Below are 18,797 nucleotides of genomic sequence, written 5' to 3'. Positions count from 1 at the left end.
GCTTGTGTGCAGCGCGATGTCAGTGCACGTTAAAGAACGCCAGGCGGTGGAAATTATCCGGAGCAGTCCACTACGTCCTTCACAGCCTGAGTCGCTTTAGGACGTTGAAATCCATAAACCAAACTGACGTTGTAAAAGTCTAGGGCTGTAGTACCGCCAGTTCTGGGGTCATCGTTCCGTACCTGCCTTCCACACATCTACGTGACGGCCCTCGGAAACTACGGCATTTTCTAAACGGGACCCGTCCGCCATAGTATCTGCGCGACTGGGCTACAGCGAAGCTGCTGGCCCGAAAGACGCGGGTTCGATCACGGCCGCGGCGGTTGAATTTCGATGGAGGCGAAATTCTAGAGGCCCGTGTACTGTGCGATGTCAGTTCACGTTGAAGAGCCCCAGGACTGTAGATATTTCCGGAGCCCTTCACTACGGCGTCTCTCATAGCCTGAGTCGCTTTGGGACGTCAAACACGCATAAAGTAAACCAAACCAAGCACCCTGCTGCCAAATGGGCTCCCAGCGTCCCTGGCCTCGACACAGTCACCCGGACCAAAGTGCGGCGTCCTCACTACGATGGCGCAGTGGCAGTGACGCTCTTGTGGCAGAGGTAGATGGATCTGGGTAGCGCCGCCCGGTGTTTAACCGTTGCGAAAGCGCGCAAGGTGTCCGTCAAGGCGGAACCGCATGGCGCGTTTTCCGCGAGCGAAAAACGCGACGCGCGGTGGACGCCCGCGTTGCCGTCAACGCGCGAGCACCCGCACGTAAAAAGGGGAGCGGCGCGTTTTCCGGGTTGCCAGACAACGTAACTCCCAACGACATGAATTGTCCCTGCTACCGCATATGTAATATGCCCTTAAACTTACACAACACTGCAATAGAAATAATCTAAGTGTAATTACACAACGACATTTTTTTTCCGAAGTATATTTATCAAGCTTAATTTCAAGCAGGAAGAGAGTGTGCGAAACTGCGACTATGTACTTTCTGCATGCCAAGAGGCCGCTGCTTGCTTACAACTCGACATAGAAAATGGAGTGTCGGGCGCTTACTACAGAGCAGAAGAGGCGGTCGCGTATATCCCACAGGACGCGACGCCTCTCCACTTCCGTGATAAGGGCCTCGTTGAAGACTGCTTTCTCCATTTTCGATGAACACGATGCGCGCACGAAACAGTAGCACGTGTTTTTCACGTGCGCGCCGGTTCTGCAGAGCGAAAAAAAATGCGCCGAAGAGGTTCCGTCGAGATGCGCAGAGAGTAGGGCCATCTAGTGGCAAAACCAAAAATGCCACGTGACCAAACACCACGTGACTTACTTGAAATCTGATTGGCGGACGCGCCCCGGACGCGCCGCGCGAGGCGTTTTTTTCTCCTCCGAGTAGGAGCACGCGGCGGCGCGATTTCGTGACGGATCATAGTGGGCACGCGTCAAAATGACGCGCGCGTCCCACCATCCGCGCGTCAATCGCGCCTGAAATCGCGCCATGCGGTTCCGCCTTCAGAGTGTGTATTGAGTGTTTCGCTCCCTCCGCGCTTCGTCGCTGTTCCATCCGGAGTGTTCTTCAGCCGCGCGGACCAGCGCTTCGACGTGTGCAGTAGAACAGCGTAAAGGCGGAACCGCATAGCGCGTTTTCCGCGAGCGAAAAACGCGACGCGCGGTGGACGCCCGCGTTGCCGTCAACGCGCGAGCACCCGCACGAAAAAAGGGGAGCGGCGCCTTCGCGGCGCGTTTTCCGGGTTGCCAGACAACGTAACTCACAACGACATGAATTGTCCCTGCTACCGCATATGTAATATGCCCTTAAACTTACACAACACTACAATAGAAATAATCTTAGTGTAATTACACAACGCCATTTTTTTCCGAAGTATATTTATCAAGCTTAATTTCAAGCAGGAAGAGTGTGTGCGAAACTGCGACTATGTACTTTCTGCATGCCAAGAGGCCGCTGCTTGTTTACAACTCGACATAGAAAATGGAGTGTCGGGCGCTTACTACAGAGCAGAAGAGGCGGTCGCGTATATCCCACAGGACGCGACGCCTCTCCACTTCCGTGATAAGGGCCTCGTTGAAGACTGCTTTCTCCATTTTCGATGAACACGATGCGCGCACGAAACAGTAGCACGTGTTGTTCACGTGCGCGCCGGTTCTGCAGAGCGAAAAAAAAATGCGCCGAAGAGGTTCCGTCGAGATGCGCAGAAAGTAGGGCCATCTAGTGGCAGAACCAAAAACCAAAAATGCCACGTGACCAAATACCACGTGACTTACTTGAAATCTGATTGGCGGACGCGCCCCGGACGCGCCGCGCGAGGAGTTTTTTTCTACTCCGAGCAGCAGCACGCGGCGGCGCGATTTCGTGCTGGGCACGCGTCAAAACGACGCGCGCGTCCCAGTATCCGCGTGTCAATCGCGCCTGAATCGCGCCATGCGATTCCGCCTTAAGGATTCGTTTTGGGTAGCCTGATGTCCCTGAGAGAGTTGTCGAATATTCGTTGAAATTCCTGAAGTCTTCCCTCCAAAAATATTCCGCCTGAAAGGGTTGTACTTCGTGTAGCCGTGCTTTGTTGCACCTTTTCTTTTTTTTGTTTTTTCGGTCACTGTGCGATGCATTCCTCTGGCCTTCAGTGGGTCGCCTCGGCTGTGCGTGCGCAGAGCGCGCTCTGTCGACAGCGAGTCTGTCTTTCCCACCGAAACATTCATTCGGCCGCAGGGTGTTATCCATGTTGGGAGTATGTACAACGCCTTTACACGCGTGTCACGCACGAGTTCATCTTTCTCGTCGTGACAGAGGTGGATGGCTCGAGTGGCTGCATTCTGACCCTGTGCGTTTTCCAGGTCCCCGAATGCGCTACATGCATTGCAGAAAGTTTTTGAAGCGAAAAGCTTCACTGCGCGGGTCAGAGCCGAGTTTCGCGTGAGCCCAACTGGTGAGTTATGCGCATACGCGAAAACGAGTGACGTCACGCGCCGCGCAGGTTGTCGCTCCTTGCCGCAGCCGTCGCCGCCGCCGACTCCGTCGTCTGATCTTTCGGCGCACCCGCGCGCTACTGCACATGTGCGTCATGTGCATGCGCAAGGAGGCTATGTAATGCGCTTGCCAGAGAATAGGCGTGCGCACTCGACATGGAAGGGAAGGTGAGTGCGGCTGCTGCTAGACTACGCTGTCTTTATGGCTGTAGAGAAACTGCAAGACAATGGGTCCAGCAATAATAAATAAAGAAGTTTAATACTGTCTCTTCTGTGTCTAACTCGTAAACCTATGCCATTGAGTAACCAAGTCTACGCCTATAGATAAACAGTGTATACAATACAAGCTAAGCTACGAAGCATAACCATGGCGTCAAACCGAGCATAACTGAAGCTTTTCGCTTGTATATCCAGGCTTAACCAGAGCTAAGCCACTGCCTAATTTTTTTCTCGTTGCCAGTGCGCTGCCAAGGGGGCCGCCCTCCCGGTGGAACTGTGAAGCGCTGAAACGTCAGACGAAGTTAGCGGGTCGTGTGCAAAGCCGCGTGCTGAGTGTGGTCGCAGGAATTCGAAAGCCAAGCGAGGCGCGTGTGCTTCTCCAGAGTGTCTGTGCGCATAGGTTGAAACATGGTTTTCCTGTCTAGCAAGCGCACACGTCTGCGTGAATCGTCAGGCTCTTTGATATGGTGACATATCGCTCGCGGCATGCATCACTTTTTGTCATTTGCTCGATGTGTTCGCGTGTCATTCGCTCGGCTGCTCACCCGAAAGACACGGGTTCGATCCCGGGTTCGAATTTCGATGGGGGCGAAATTCTAGAGGCCCGTGTACTGTGCGATGTCAGTGCACGTTAGAGAACCCCAGGTGGTCGAAATTTCCGGAGCCGTGCACTACGGCGTCTCTCATAGCCTCAGTCGCTTTGGGACGTTAAACCCCCGTAAACTTTCAACCATGTGCCTTGCGCAGACAAGACAGGGTGGCGCTTAGCACACTCGCGTCGCATTCGATTCCAATTTGGGACGCCATTTCTATATCGCGACGAAAGTAATCGAAGGACCATATAACGACGCCAAGGTCGTTTGCCGTTGATAAGTTGCTCTGCTCGCTGCATCCTTCTGCGGTGATTCTGCTGCAAGTGCGCACTCGAGGGTTGGTCGAGGCCACATGTAGAAGAGCGGCTGCAGAGATCGATTCATCGGCGCACGTACTACTGCGTATATGTACACCCCTTTGGCTTACTTTCGAACGTCGCCGTCGCGTCTGTGCTCAAATTAGGTTAAGTGAGTATGTTCGTCTAACCGGCATCCTATCGCCGTCCCACTATTTTAGCGCGCCCCGTGTCGCTCTGTTTTCCTTTCTTCCGCCCTTCGTTATATCGTCACCTTTACAAGCAGATACCCCTGTCAAATGTACAACAGCATAATCTTACCGGTACTCACCTATTGGGCAGAAACGTGGAGGCTAACGAAAAGAGTTCAGCTTAAGTGAAGGACAACGCAGCGAGCCACGGAAAGAAAAATGATAGGTGTAACGTTAAGAGATCGGAAGCGGGCAGAGTGGGTGAGGGAACAAACACGGGTTAATGACATCCTAATCGAAATCAAGAGAAAGAAATGGGCTTGGGCAGGGCATGTAATGCGAAGGCAAGATAACCGCTGGTCCTTAAGCGTAACGGAGTGGATTCCAAGAGAAAGTAAGCGTAGCAGGGGGCGGCAGAAAGTTAGGTGGGCGGATGAGATTAAGAAGTTTGCAGGCAAAGGGTGGATGCAGCTGGCAAAGGATAGGGTTAAATGGAGAGACATGGGAGAGGCCTTTGCCCTGCAGTGGGTGTAGTAAGGCTGATGATGATGATGATGATGACCCCTGTCAAGCGCGCGAAAAAAGAAAGTGCACTTACGGATAGTCACTCGCTAAAAGTGCACTCTATAGCCCCGCTGTAGACGGCGCGACATACATTGACTCGCCGAAACGCGCACTCAGGTCGGTGTGCGTTCCCAGAACGCACATTGAGGGCCGAGTACGTAGGCCCGTATATATATATATATATATATATATATATATATATATATATATATATATATATATATATATATATATATATATATATGAAGGAAGCCAACAGTCACAAAACCAAGGTGGATTGGGCATAGTTTGTAATTTTTTTAATTTGTAGTGCCAATCAATCGGTTTAAAGAAAATTACTTATAAAGCAGCAGAAAAACAACCATGCCGCCTGTGGGATCCGAACCCACGACCTCGGAATATCGCGTCCGGTGCTGTACCAATTGAGCTACGGCGACGGCTGTCCAATCTGCTGCATTCGTGGATATTTGTTTCGCGTGTACGCGAACCTTGAGAGTGCTCACCAGCGCGTAGAGCACCGGACACGATATTCGGAGGCCGTGGGTTCGGATCCCACCGGCGGCATGGTTGTTTTCTCTACTGCTTTATAAGTAATCTTGTTTAAACTAATTCATTGGCGCTACACATTAAAAAAAAGAAACATTCCCCTGCGCACCCTTGTTTCCTTACTGTTGGCTTCCTTCATATGTTTGACAAACGAGCCCCTCATTTCATTTTCCTTGTCTAACACACGCACATGCACACGCACACACATGCACACGCACATTGTGGTGTTCCTTTTTATGTGCTCTACTGCTCTACTCGAGCGCAATTCTGGAGGTTCCGAATCGTTATGCAATGGATTTATGTTACCGACCAGCGAAACAAAACATCGCTAAACGCGCTGTAGTCCGCCATGTTGTTGTCCGGATTCTGGATGTGGTATTCCTTGGAAATTGTCTTGACTGGCTACACTATACCATAAAACATATTCAATACGGCCGTGGCCGAAAATTGTGGTGTTCCTTTTTATGTGCTCTACTGCTCTAATCGAGCGCGATTCCTGGAGGTTCCGAATCGTTATTTAGAAAAATTTTGTTTTTAGCCAGCCGCCATTTCCGTATGCACTCTGCTTTCCCGTTTAGCGCCGCGTGTAGCTAGCGATAGCCTTACAGGATACTCAAGGAGGTGAAGCGCACTCCTCGTAAGTGCACTTTATTTTGCGCGCTTGACAGAGAGGTATAAGCTTAGACATGCAAGTTCGTTTGCGCGACGGGCGGTCCCAGTCTACAGAACCGGCAAGTCTCCCAATGTGCGCTGCCTGGTGATTCATGACCGGGTCAAGTGACGGCCTGTGATAGCTGTCAGAAGCCAGGCATATATTGAGACCTAGCCTCGCTGTCGCTCTCCTCAGCTCTGTTGGGCAGTGCGTAACATTGGCTTCTTTCCCGGCGGCGCTATGCGAGAGGTGCGCGAACGGTGTCTCGACCCGTAGGCGAGGCTGTAATGATTCTGTTTCGCGAAAAGCTCTCCGCACTCAAGTAAGACATCAAAAGACAGCGCCGCTCTGGTGGCGATCAGGTGGTGAGTATGCGCGGATAATCAATGCACAGTCGTTTCACGGGACTCCTCAAGCGGACAGGAAACGCGGCAGGAAGCGGGAACGTGAAACGCAGGAAGGGCTCCATTTGGAGGAAAACAGCAATTAGCGCAACCATGGCTCTAGAGACAGTGTGTGTGTGCGTGGAGAGGGGGAGGGGATAGTGGCCTCAGTGTTCCAACAAATTTCTCAGCATAGCGGGAGGGTGAGGCGCAATTCATGACAGGATGGGAGGGGAAGCATTTGGAATGAAATTTCTGCATGATTGATGTAACCCTGTACTGCCCGGCGAACCACGTATGCGATACAGTGTGTAAAAATGTCAGTAATGTTTGTTTACTCGCACGAGCACATCGAATTTCCTGACTAGTGCACAAACCACGTTAACATATTTACGGCCCCGTAGTCAGAATGGTAGCAGCGATTTTTTGCAGTGGGCGGCTTAAAGATCAATCGCTGCAAAAATTGATCAACGTGGAAAAATTCCTGAAATTTCATCAGGCCTAGTGCTACATCTCTAGGTGATGGAATGATTTTTAGTTTTTCATTTATTTATCGTGTGTACCTTATAATGTGTAGGCAGTTTTATCGCTTCTGGAAGTTTATAATTTAGCCCCGTTTATTAAATTTAGTTGCGCGGTAATCATATTTTTCTTTACTAACCTGAGTTCTTGCATTTCTGCAATATACGGCCCAATAACGACAATGTGCTGCATGGTAGTTCAAGCATTCCGGCAGTAACTTTTGTTGCCGGTAAGCACTGTTATTACAGGGTTAAACAACTTCGGACACCACGCGCTCTGATCGCGCGGTTCTATACGTGGTAGCACGGCTACTTGATTGGGCGGTCCCCGGATCGTCTACTCTTTAGCATACACGGTATTTTTTTGCCGGTGTTCGATCCCCACGGGCCAGCTAAGATGCATTTTTCAACATCTGCATGGAACGGGAGCCAGTGTCTGCTTGTAGTCGCATGGCAGCGCTTGGGTGCACATTGGCGATTATCCGCCCGTTAATTCTAAGCTGAGCTCCCTCGGAGCGTACGCTCTGCCAAACTAATTCTTGTTCGGGGTGTCGTACCGTTTGCCAATACGTAAGAGCCTGCGGGGTGTTTGCTTCTGCTGGCCCGTACAAGCGCGTCGTCTGCGTTCCGAATCTGTCGAGAGCGAGAGGAACAGTCGTCCTCACCCCTTCGCTAGTTGGTACTTCCACGGATGCTGCAAGGGCCCGACTCTAAGCTGCTTAGAAGCTGTAAGCCTTTGAACTCTTTCTAGCCAAGTCCTGGTCGAGTGAGTTGGTCGAATGAGTGGACGGGGTGATGAAGGACACACAGGGCAGGCGCTGGCTATCGTCTGTAGTTTTATTCCGTGAGAAAAGCATGAGTTTATACCAACGCTTACCGAAATGTAATATCTGGACTGATAAAAAAAATCGAAATCTGGGCATATCAGCATTTGGGCACATATGACATATGCAGCCTGAAGCCTGATGTAGGGCACCAGATGTGGTACATGTGTGCATATTTGGCCACATTTATCCAAATCCTGGCGTGGATCACCAGATATGGCATATCTGGCCCAACCCTGCTATGTCCGTATTTGGAGCTGTATCCTTGATGAGACTGCCACTCCTGATAAGATCGTGATCTTTCCTGTACAGCATATAATGCACCATTTTCCCTCAGGCAAGCACCCTCCTTCAGCCACAATATGCTGACGGACAGAAACCAGCATCCGCGATTTTTGTTGTCCGCTTAATAAGATGCGAGCTCGTCCAGCTGTAATCAACTGCTTGGCCTTTTCACAGCATTTCACTAGGCTTAGTTTACCATTGATTGGAGCACTCCCACACCCTCTTTGCCGCCCTACTCTTCGTGTATGCGGAAATCCATATAAAAGTTACAATAATCCAAAACAAGAGCTTCAACAAAATTATTGCGCGCAGAGGTGTTGAATTGATTCTGCACCATTACACGATTGTAATGCGCACTTTTGTGAGTTGCTGTAAAACAAGATAGTGTCCGATTGAGCTTTGTTTATGACCTCTTAATTGTCTTTGAAGTGAGCACAGAGAAGCTGAATATAAACAAAAACTTCACAGTGGATCCTTTGATTTCAGAACTGCACAACTACTGACGAAGTGAAGGTACTATATATGAGAGCATGATTACTATGAAAAAAAATGCATTTCAGATTATGAATCAGTGCGGTTACTGCCATGATAAAAAATTTCTGGAAATTGCTCGTTTTATTGTGCTGAAATGTCAATGAATGATTCAAGTAGTGACAATTGACATCAAAAATCATGCCTTCCCCAACAAGAACTGCAATTTTTTTTATTACAGATAAGAAGTTCTGCACGTTAAATGTTATTTTAGGTCACCATGCAAAACATAACCCTTTCAGACACGCATTATGGTCTGTAGTATCATGAAAAGTTCGAAACTTTTTTTCCATATAATTTGTACCGTCTATTTCACAAAATTGATATGAATGGCTAAAAAAATTTAGGAATTCGCGGGGGCACACGAGCTTTCACTCATGCGAAATTGCAGCCTTTTTCTTTTATACCAACGCACTAAACCAAAAAGGATTATCATATAAAGGTCTTCGGCAACTAATACCCCTGTCACACGGGCACCGCAAAGTCCTTTGAGAGTCAGGTCCTTATATCCAAAGGCGTAAGGTGTGCAGCCACACGGCACAAATGTTGCGCCTTTGCCGCTAAGGGCCTTGGAGGCGAAGGCCCCCGTCCGAGACCTTTGGCCAAAGGCGCGGCCTTCGAGAGAGAAAGCAATGAAAAAAAAAAGCAGATGAACCCAACAATGTTTCAAAACATCCTTTTAAGACACGAAAGTTGTGTCTGGTTTTGCTTTTTGTGCGGTGTTTATATTTTATGTCCAGATTTTAAGAGAGTAAAAGTGTTGCAGCAACACCGAGTGCCCCTGGTGGCAAAGGCAATACACAAAACCTGCTGCTGCTGATGAGAGCAGCTGTTGCAGTTATTTCAAGCAGGCAATTAGAAAAAAAAAAATGTCTGAGCTCAACGAATGAACAGAATTCCCCACTTTAATTTTAAAACACCCACTTCAGCCGGCTCGAGCACGGCAGCAGGTGCTAAGCATCAACGACTGTTTCACCTTTGGGCTGCACCGTGTAGCAGCGTCGCTGCTCCTTTAAGCTTTCGCTCCTTTGTTGAAAAGAGGTGCCTTTGCTGGAAAGGCCTCCGAGGAATGCCATGTGACAGGGGTATAAACCTACTTTAATAAATCATTCCACTTCGTCAAAAATGCAGCATACCTTGCGCCATGGCGCTCTTTGGACGTAGATGCTCTTGCTCCACAAAAGCCCATAATCATCATCATCATCATCAGAAAAAAAATGTCCGCACTCGACAGCACGTCCTTTGCGCACCGTTGAACTTCGCGGCATCCTTCTTTGTTTCTTGCTCTGGGAAAGCAGTTGTTCTTTCTATAAGCGAAATCGCTCCGCCATTCTGTGCAGCAAGACCTGGTGATAACATCCCTAGATGCACTGAAAAAATAAATTGCCAAAGTCGTCTGCACTATCGTAAACGCCCTGCCTCAAAGAGATTTAAACGATATTTTTTTTTGTATTTATATCATTTCCATCTTTCACCCTCTTTTGCTGTTGGCTGATATTTATACCGCACGGATTGGTGGTCGGTGACAAAATGTCGTTGCAGGGTTCTCTGTCATGCTTGCCGCACGGGCGTGGTACAAAATCTCTTGTTTGTTTTGCGCATGCGCGGTGTAACGGCTTCGTCTATGAACTTGTGCTTTTCTCTTCGGAATGCAGTCAGTTGTTGAACAGCTCCGGCCTTGTGTTTACGTGTTCGCGCTGATCTGCAAAGGCCGAGCAGTTTCTTCGCCCTGATTCCCGAATTCCGCCGTTGTCATGTCAGTGTGGGTTAACCCCCCCCCCCCCCCCCCCCCCCCCCCCTTTTGCAGGAATGCGTGAGCGTCACTCGTGTGCTTCACTGACAGTCTGGCTTGCCGTCTTTTATCCATTGTTTGCCCCCGGTGTGTTCGTGCGCGTCGAGGCGACGACAGCTTTGCGACGGCTCGGCGTGTGCTCGGGGCATCGGGCGCCGGAGGTGCGCAGACAGGGGGGGGGGGGGGGGGGGGGGGAAACGACGGGCCCCGAGGAGTCAACTGCTGCGGAGGAGCATGGGCGCTCGCTGTGTTTGAAAACAACAAAGCAAAGTGCCTGACAGGTGCTCAAGTTACATACGCCCTATGGCTTGGGGGTCTTGGTACAGCACTTGGTTGCGCTTCTACAGCGCTAGCTGTTCCCCGGCTGTGGGTCGAGGGGTATCCGCGATCACGTTACCACCCCGCACACATACAGGAAGCACTGGCCAATGCCTCAAACCAAATCAAATTTTATTCCGCAACTAGAAAAGTCACGAGGAGGGCAGGTAAAAGCTGTAAGAAACAGCTTGAGGAGCCCTGACCCCCAAGCACACGGGCAGTATAGAAGCGTGCGGCTAAGGAAGCACAAAACACATGCATGAGTTAAGCAGAATCGTTCGAGCAGGAAAGCACCAGGCAAAGAAAAAAAAGTCACTGTATGGCATCATTATACAAACATTTCACGCAGTTTCTTTGGTAATATACCAGGCATGTCAATGTTAGTTTCCTTTAATACGCGATTTGGAAGTGTGGCCAGTAGAAATTTCAGCATTTGATGTCCATAATTGGTTCTGCATTTGGCGACGTACCACACTTCGGGATGCCGAACATTATAAAAAGGGATGTTTTCCGCTAGCCGTGCTAAGCTTGTTATGGCATCATTATTTTTTCAGTAAACAGTTTATGCATACGACATAGCTTGTAGTCATACATTGATGAAACCTGAATTATGTGGTGCTTCTTGAATAAACCTGCAGTGTGCGAGCGATAAGGGACTTTACACGCTAGCCGTGAAGCTCTTTTTTGTATAAAGAAAATGCTTACACACTTCTCCTGTGACGTCACACGCGTCTTGACCGGTTGACCATTCCACGGAATGAATTGAGAACACAAGGCTCGAGAAGCGAGTCCCGTGCCTCGCGCTAGCTTTGCCAACACTTGCAATGGGCGCGCGCTCTCAACAAGACGACGCCAAACGTCCCCAACCGCCGCTGAAGATTACATCCATGAGTGGCGCCTGCGCAGTAGCTGTCGCTGCAGTTATGACAAAGCCACCACTGGCGACGTGGTGCGTGCCCTTCAGTCAGGCTCGTTGCGGGAGCGTATAGGGAATGCGAGAGGTGGTGGTGGTAGTGGTTTTATTAAAAAAAATAGTAAAAAGGAAGGAAAAGATTTTTGCTAGCCCCGGCATCTGCCATCGATACTGAAGCACATGCGAGAGCCCAGAGCCGCACACGTGCGGCGGGCAAAGAGGACGAACGCTCTCGAGACGCTGCCCGCTTGCGCACTGCACAAGGTGCTCAAGCATATGGCGACGGTTATTGCACAACGCAGAGCAGAAGCCGTTGAATCCCTCCCAAAACATATAAACACAATCGCCGCACACTCGTCCATGACAATGTTATAGCAGGCACTTATAAAGAAAAATGAAAGTGCCCTGCCCGCAACTCGGCCGTGACATTGCTTAGGTGGGGGTGACCGAAAAGAATTAAAAATAATGACTCGTCCATGATAGTAGCATTACTCATTCAGGGCAAATGCTGCCGCGGTGGCTCGGTGGTTAGAGCGCCCGGCTACTGAGCCGGAGTTCCCGTGTTCGAACCTGGCCATGGCGTCCGCGTTTCGTTGGAGGCGCCCGTGTGCTGTGCGATGTCAGTGCACGTTCAAGATCCCCATGTGGTCGAAATTATTCCGGAGCCCTCCACTACGACACCTCTTTCTTCCTTTCTTCTTTCACTCCCTAATTGATCCCTTACGGCGCGGTTCAGGTGTCCGCCGATATGTGAGAGAGATACTGCGCCATTTCATTTCTCCAAAAACCAATTTTATTTTACTGGTATAAACAGTATTCAAAGCTAAGCTGAACTAAATGTATGTACCAAAGGTTAAATTGGTTAAATTGGTTTTTTGGGGAAAGAAAATGGCGCAGTATCTGTCTCATATATCGTTAATATCTGAACCGCGCCGTAAAGCAAGGGATAAAGGAGGGAGTGAAAGAAGAAAGGAAGGAAGAGGTTCCGTAGTGGAGGGCTCCGGAATAATTTCGACCACCTGGGGATCTTTAACGTGCACTGACATCGCACAGCACACGGGCGCCTTAGCGTTTTGCCTCCATAAAAACGCAGCCGCCGCTGTCGGGTTCGACCCCGGGAACTCCGGATCAGTAGCCAAGCGCTCTAACCACTGAGCCATTTGATTTTTCTCTTTCGCACGTTTATATATTACCACCTCCTGCACAGCACTTCCGTGTCCGTTCAAGAACTCATGCACTGTGAAAACATTCATTCAAACATCAGAGCGACGGTTTTGTACACAAGGTTTTGGAGCAGGTCACCGTTAGCACGAACAGCTCTCGATACGATTACGCGTTAAAACACGCTCGTATTTTAGCCTATGGCTTTAAAAGCGTATACGTTTCGAACTTCTCCGCAAATTAAACTCGTTGGTGATTCACAAACGTTAAAAAGGTTTTCAAAAGTTTCGTGCGGTGTTGTCAGCTTTGTGCACTGGTAAACTATGTCCTCTGGATTACTCATTTTCGGGTATAAACCGTGTTTAACCCGGTTTTTAAAGAAGTCTGTTCGGACGGAAAGAATTCCATGCAGGATGGCTTTGGGTTCCTGGTGCAAGCAGGCCGACTTTGAGCGTTCCAATGTACCGGCAGGAACGGGAGAATATCTGTTACGGGTCTCAATTGGACTTATTTTTGGAAATGTGGCGGAGAGTTGGAAGGTTGCTTCACTCCCGCCACCGATTGGCCCGGTATTGCACTGCCTCCGGGATCGGCCTTGGTCTTTATACCGCGCGTCTGTACTATCCTGTCTTTCTATCTAATCTTTCAACTCACCTACTATCGCACGTGGTAGCGATTGTGGCTCGGCTTGAGCCAGTGAGCAGGCCTGTGCACTTTCCTTTTCTTTCTTCCTGGCAACAGAGAGACAGACAGACATACAGACGGACGGACGGACGGACGGTCCGTACAACAACCGAATATTTTTCGATAAATCCTTATTGGGTAGCGTGGGCTGATTGTCAGTTTCTCGCATTTTCCCGAAAAACAGAATTCTGTGCGGAGGCAGCTGCTCTTTTCTCCGCAGCTGCCGTGTGACCAACTTTCGAACAATTGACGGCGGCCGAGATTCGTGCCGTCGTCCCCGCGGGCGCTTGGAGCCCTGTGCTGCTTCGCAAGCACTCACCCAGCTGTTGTTTGGCGGTGGCCACACGTGGCGTGTGCGCGCTCCAAATGGGGCCGCGCAGAATAGCAAAGCACAGTGCCGATCGCCGTGCTGTGCACACCCTGCTTGGAGTGCCTGTGTATTATGCGAATGTGGTCTAACGGAAAGGAAACACGGACTTTTTTATTTCCCTTTTTTTTTCTTGCTTTGGCGAGCGGTCGTCATCTTTGATCTTCAGGCAGCGCACGAAGGTGTCCTTTACCGCGAGGCTGAAAAGTCACGAGAAAAATCGTGCATATTGAACTGCAGAGCTAGGATGCCCAAAACGATGGGAGACAGTCAGCTTCACCCTTGCGTTGAGCGCTCGAGCGGTGCACTTCCCTGCAAACAAATCCGGATCTTGATGCAGTTTCTTAGGTCCAGAGGCAACACTTGAGAGGAAGTTGTTTCAGATAGACCTGCAAAGAAATTAGGCACGAGCACTTTGCCCAGCAATCAGGGGCTGCTGTCTTATTTCAGCTTTTGCTATACCAGGTACCCACTGCTCGAGTGCTCTGCGCAAGGGTGACGTGGCTGTACTGCGGTCCGGTTGTCTGCTCTTCGCTTTCTTTGTTTAGGGGGGGGGGGGGGGGGGGATAAGCCCTAGCGCTGCCATTGCCAGCTTTCAAGTAGAGAGGCACAGCTTTTCTCAACAGCATTTCCCTCCGGGCCTTGCTGCGCGGATCGTTTTTCTTAGTCACCATTCCAAGTATCCCGAATGCGCGATGAACTGTGGATCTCATCCCTCAATAAATTCAATTGCTTTTTGAGGAATGGAAATGTTAATTTTCTCACATCTTGGTGGACATCCAAGGTGGGAGAAAAAGAAGAAAGGGAGGAGGAGGAGAAAACATTTATTGCTGCATGCACTGTACTAAATTGGGAATGGGAGGTGGGGATGGTTGTTGCGCTGTGTGGCAGTCCCTATAGTCCGGGACGCCATTGGCCGCCGCTGCTGCCCGTGCTGTCTGGTCCAGGACCCGCTGGGCCTCCAGGTCTGAGCTGGACAGGCCCTCCCTAGTTGGCTGACTTATAACTGCTATACGTGTATAGTACTGGCGGGCCCACACCATGTGGTCAGCATACTGCTCTGAGAATTTGCACCTGCCACGTCCACGTGCTGTAGGGTCTACGTGTTTGAGTAGGGCGGGATTTAAGAAAGACCCGGTTTGGGGGGAGCCGTCTAAGGTGGCACTCCTTGGTTCTGACGAGGCCCATCGCGGGTCCCGGGAGTACCGTACTGCAGAGGCGTAGGTGGTTTGTAATATCCGCGTAAGAGATTGGGGAGATTGGTATGATTGCCGAGATAAAGGTGCGTAGTGGACTCCGGAATAATTTCTACCACGCCGCTGTCGCTCAGTGGCTAAGGCGCTCGGCTACTCAGCCGGAGTTCCCGGGTTTGAACACGACCGCGTTTCTATGCAGGCGAAACGCAAAATCGGCCTGTGTGCTGTGCGATGTCGGTGCACGTTAAAGGTGCCCAGGTGGCCTCAACCCTCCCGAACTTGGGACTTCCGGGGTTGCCAGAGGACCCCACTAGGCAGCCCGGGCTGCCGAGGTGGCTCAGTCGTTATGACGCTCGGCTGCTGTCCTTAAAGACGCGGGTTCGATCCTGGCCGCCGCGGTCTTATTTCGATGGAGGCGAAATGGTAGAGGCCCATGTGCTGTGCGATGTCAGTGCACGTTAAAGAACCCCAGGTGTTAGAAATTTCCGAAGCCCCCCACTACGGCGTCCCTCATAGCCTGAACCGCTTCGGGACGTTAAACCCCCATAAACTAAATTAAACCATTAGGCGACCTTAAAGTAAACACCTTGAGCTGCGTGTTTTTTGACTAAGGCTGCACGTTGGCGTCTTGCATCCCAGTCACAGATGAACACCGGTGGCAAGACTGTGCCGCAAATTTTTCCGCTTATTGCAGCGATCGTTCCGAAATTCTAGTTATAGTCGTGGGCAAGCACTCTATTTAGTACGCGGATGTGTGACGCCGCTTTTACGTCACGGGTAGAGGGTGAACGCCACCTGAGCGAGCGAAAGCCCCCGCAGCTTTTCTCTGCACCTGTGGTTTTGTGGGGCCCCGCGCACGATGGAAACTCTCCATGCAGCGTTGAAAGGCAGCTGATGTGGCGGAGCGTGCTTTGCAGCTTCCCTCGGCGCCGCAGCTGCGGGTTGCGGCTGCCGCTGTGCAGAGTCGCAGATGCGCGTTCCGCAACAGCACCGACAGTGCCCTTGCACCTGAAGGGTGCAATAGGGGAGTGTTCACGGCAAGCATATGCCACCAGCTTCGCCCGAGTAGCGCTGTACCGCTTTGAGCTGCAGAAGGCGGCGCATTTGGTGCTGTTGCCGCCAAGGGAATTTGAGTGGCCACGCGCGCTCATTTAGGCGCACTTCGGGGGATCTGGAAGAGGGCCGTCGCTACCAAACTTTTGTGGGCCAGTTGGCAAAGCCCTTCGTGGAGTTGATGAGATTCCCGCGACAGGCAAATGAGGGCGTTGAAAAGCAGGCGACACAAGCGCAAATCAAAGGAGGGTTTTATTTTTTTATTATTATTATTTGAAATTCACACGAGGGCACGCCCGAAAAAAAGATGGAGGCTATGACGCCTTAAGGGTATGACGTGATAGCGTTAATGAGTTAATGCTCGGAATTGGTCATTCTCAACTTTGCATCCATATGTCCTTGGGAGTCCTTATACCACTCCTTGCGCATTGGTGCAGCGGTTAAGCGATGCGCCACTGCCCTGCTATGGCAGGTGCTGCCTGCGGTGGGGCTTGTGCGACCCAAGTTGCTCTTCCCGAAGAACCTCTCGCGACCAATCGTCAATTGAACTGCCTCCTGACACGGTGGTCGGTTTGCTCACAGTCCGCCACAAGGTCACGTGACCTATAGGTGGCCCAACTATAGTTCTCAGCGGGGTGGCGACCAGATGCCACCCTATTTTGCGCTCACAACGCCGACAACGACACCGACGACGCGGGATTTTCTGCAAAACGCTAGCCTCAACGCTATCGCCTTAGAACATTCCCTATAAAAAGCAGCAGAAAACAGCAGCTCGCATGAACATCCGTGCCAGATATATCTTACCTTGTGTAGGGCGCTTCAGGGAATGCAGCGCGTGCGTGGAATGCATCCGGTGGACCGAACCAAGCGCCGTTCAGTTTTTTTTTTCTTTACTCCATCGTGTGATGCGAGCTCTGACTCACGACATAACGAGTACGAAAGAAGCGGTCTCGAGGAATAGATGCTAGAGCCATGCGTGGGGATGCAGCGGCCATTGCTCTTTTTGATGCGGGCAACGTCTTCACGTGCATGCGGTTTCGACCTCCGTGATCCGCATCAGACTTTCAGCTTATTGGCCGCCGTTTTTAGAGGAGCGTTGAGTATTAAACTGACCTTGGCAACGCTGGATATTCGCGCCTATGGACCTCCTTCACCCCGCGACGTCACGAAGATGCGGTGGCGCTGATGTCAGCAGCGACTTTCGCATGGTAGGCAAAACAGGTTCCGCTTGCCCGTGCCTACCGCAGCTGCCGCAGTTAGCGGCGGCTGCTTCAAGCCTGTGCACTGCAGAAGCAGCATATATTGACCAGCTGCGTCACTGCTGGATCCGCGTAGTAGCATAAAAAATATTAAATTAGCCTCAATAGGTTTCTCGCGCATAAATGCCGCATTCGGAAACTGGCTAACAGGCATTGGGCCACGGTAGTAAAGCGCGAAGTCTGGGAGTCGATAGGCACTGCCACTCAATGCACTGAATAGCATGCAAGTTACTGCGTTCATTCACCTGAACTTCAGGATAGTAGGCTGATAATTGCTCAAGGAAAAAAAGACATAAGTAGCTGCACACATACTTATCACCTTGAGCCGGGGTGCACGGGGTGCCGACAGGTTCACTCGCCCCCAAGGAATGCGTTTTTTTTGTTAATAGCACACCATGTTTTAATGGCGCGTTTTGTGACATTTAATATTTACTTGAAACTGTTTCTTGATATGACGACGTAATTATTTCATTCGAGTAGAAAGAAGTCTGGTAAGTTGTGTCAATCTTGCGCGGTCGCGTTGGTGTGCTTAGAATAGCGTACCTTAAGTGTGCTAAACGCCATATGCTTTTTCATTGTATCATGCATGTGTCATGTTTCATGAGGCAATACATGATCGCGAAGCTTGTTTGGAAAGAAGCAGCCGCAGGCGTGCTACTAACAGACACGTGGCGAGATTGAGAGGGGACGCGGCATGAAAACTGTTTTCGTTATTCATGCATGCGGTATGTAACTAAACATGGTGCAAATATGAAATTCCTACCCTAGTTTCAGTAATTCCTTTTTTTTATAGCTATACCTGGTGCAGTTCTGGGTAATTATAATTAACACCGTCGTCAAGTCCCCCCAAGGTCTCAAATAATTGAGTAGATAGTGCGCAGTTTTTTTATGCCAGCATGTACATAAAGCCCTGTTCTCTATGATGACGCGATTAGTTCTTTTTCTATATGATCAGTACTTATGCATGCATAGTTACATGAAAACGTTTCTTACAAAAAATAACTAACACAATACTGCACGTGTAGGGCAAAAAATCGAGATTTATTACGCTCCTCAACGTCTCAGGAATAGTTTGCGACAAATGGAAGCATTTGATTTTCATGCGAATTACGAAGGTGAGTGATCCAGTCGCAGAAAATGTGAGAGGTCAGAAAACGAACCTTAAAGTTTATTCCCTCGTTTATGGCATCTTCACTTTCGCTTTGGTCAAAGAAATGTGGCACTGAAATCAAAGAAATTACCTCACAATTTTTGACGACCATACTTCTAAAAAGCGTAATTTATAAATTTGTATTCAATATTTTGCTATAATTTTCAGTCACGAAACTAGACTTCAGGGCTAGGAAAGAAAATAATTCTAGAAATCAAAAATTTTCACCAAATCGACCAGCTTAACAAGAGGACAAGTCGGCCTGACTGGTGCGTGGTCATGCGGCTAAAAACAGCGCGAAGCGAGACAGGAGATCGGGGACACGACGCTGTCCCCA

At 50.0% G+C, this 18,797-nt stretch overlaps 1 protein-coding gene across 2 annotated transcripts in view; it reads left to right on the top strand.

The window, feature by feature from the left end:
• Nucleotides 1–18,797, top strand: part of LOC144121913 (unconventional myosin-XVIIIa-like) — a 260,448-nt gene that overhangs the window by 53,833 nt on the left and 187,818 nt on the right. The window lies entirely within an intron of this gene.

Source organism: Amblyomma americanum, chromosome 2 (genome assembly GCF_052857255.1).
Source record: "Amblyomma americanum isolate KBUSLIRL-KWMA chromosome 2, ASM5285725v1, whole genome shotgun sequence".
NCBI lineage: Eukaryota > Metazoa > Arthropoda > Arachnida > Ixodida > Ixodidae > Amblyomma > Amblyomma americanum.
The sequence above is the reverse complement of the archived record's forward strand: the minus strand, read 5'-3'. Positions and strand labels throughout refer to the sequence as shown.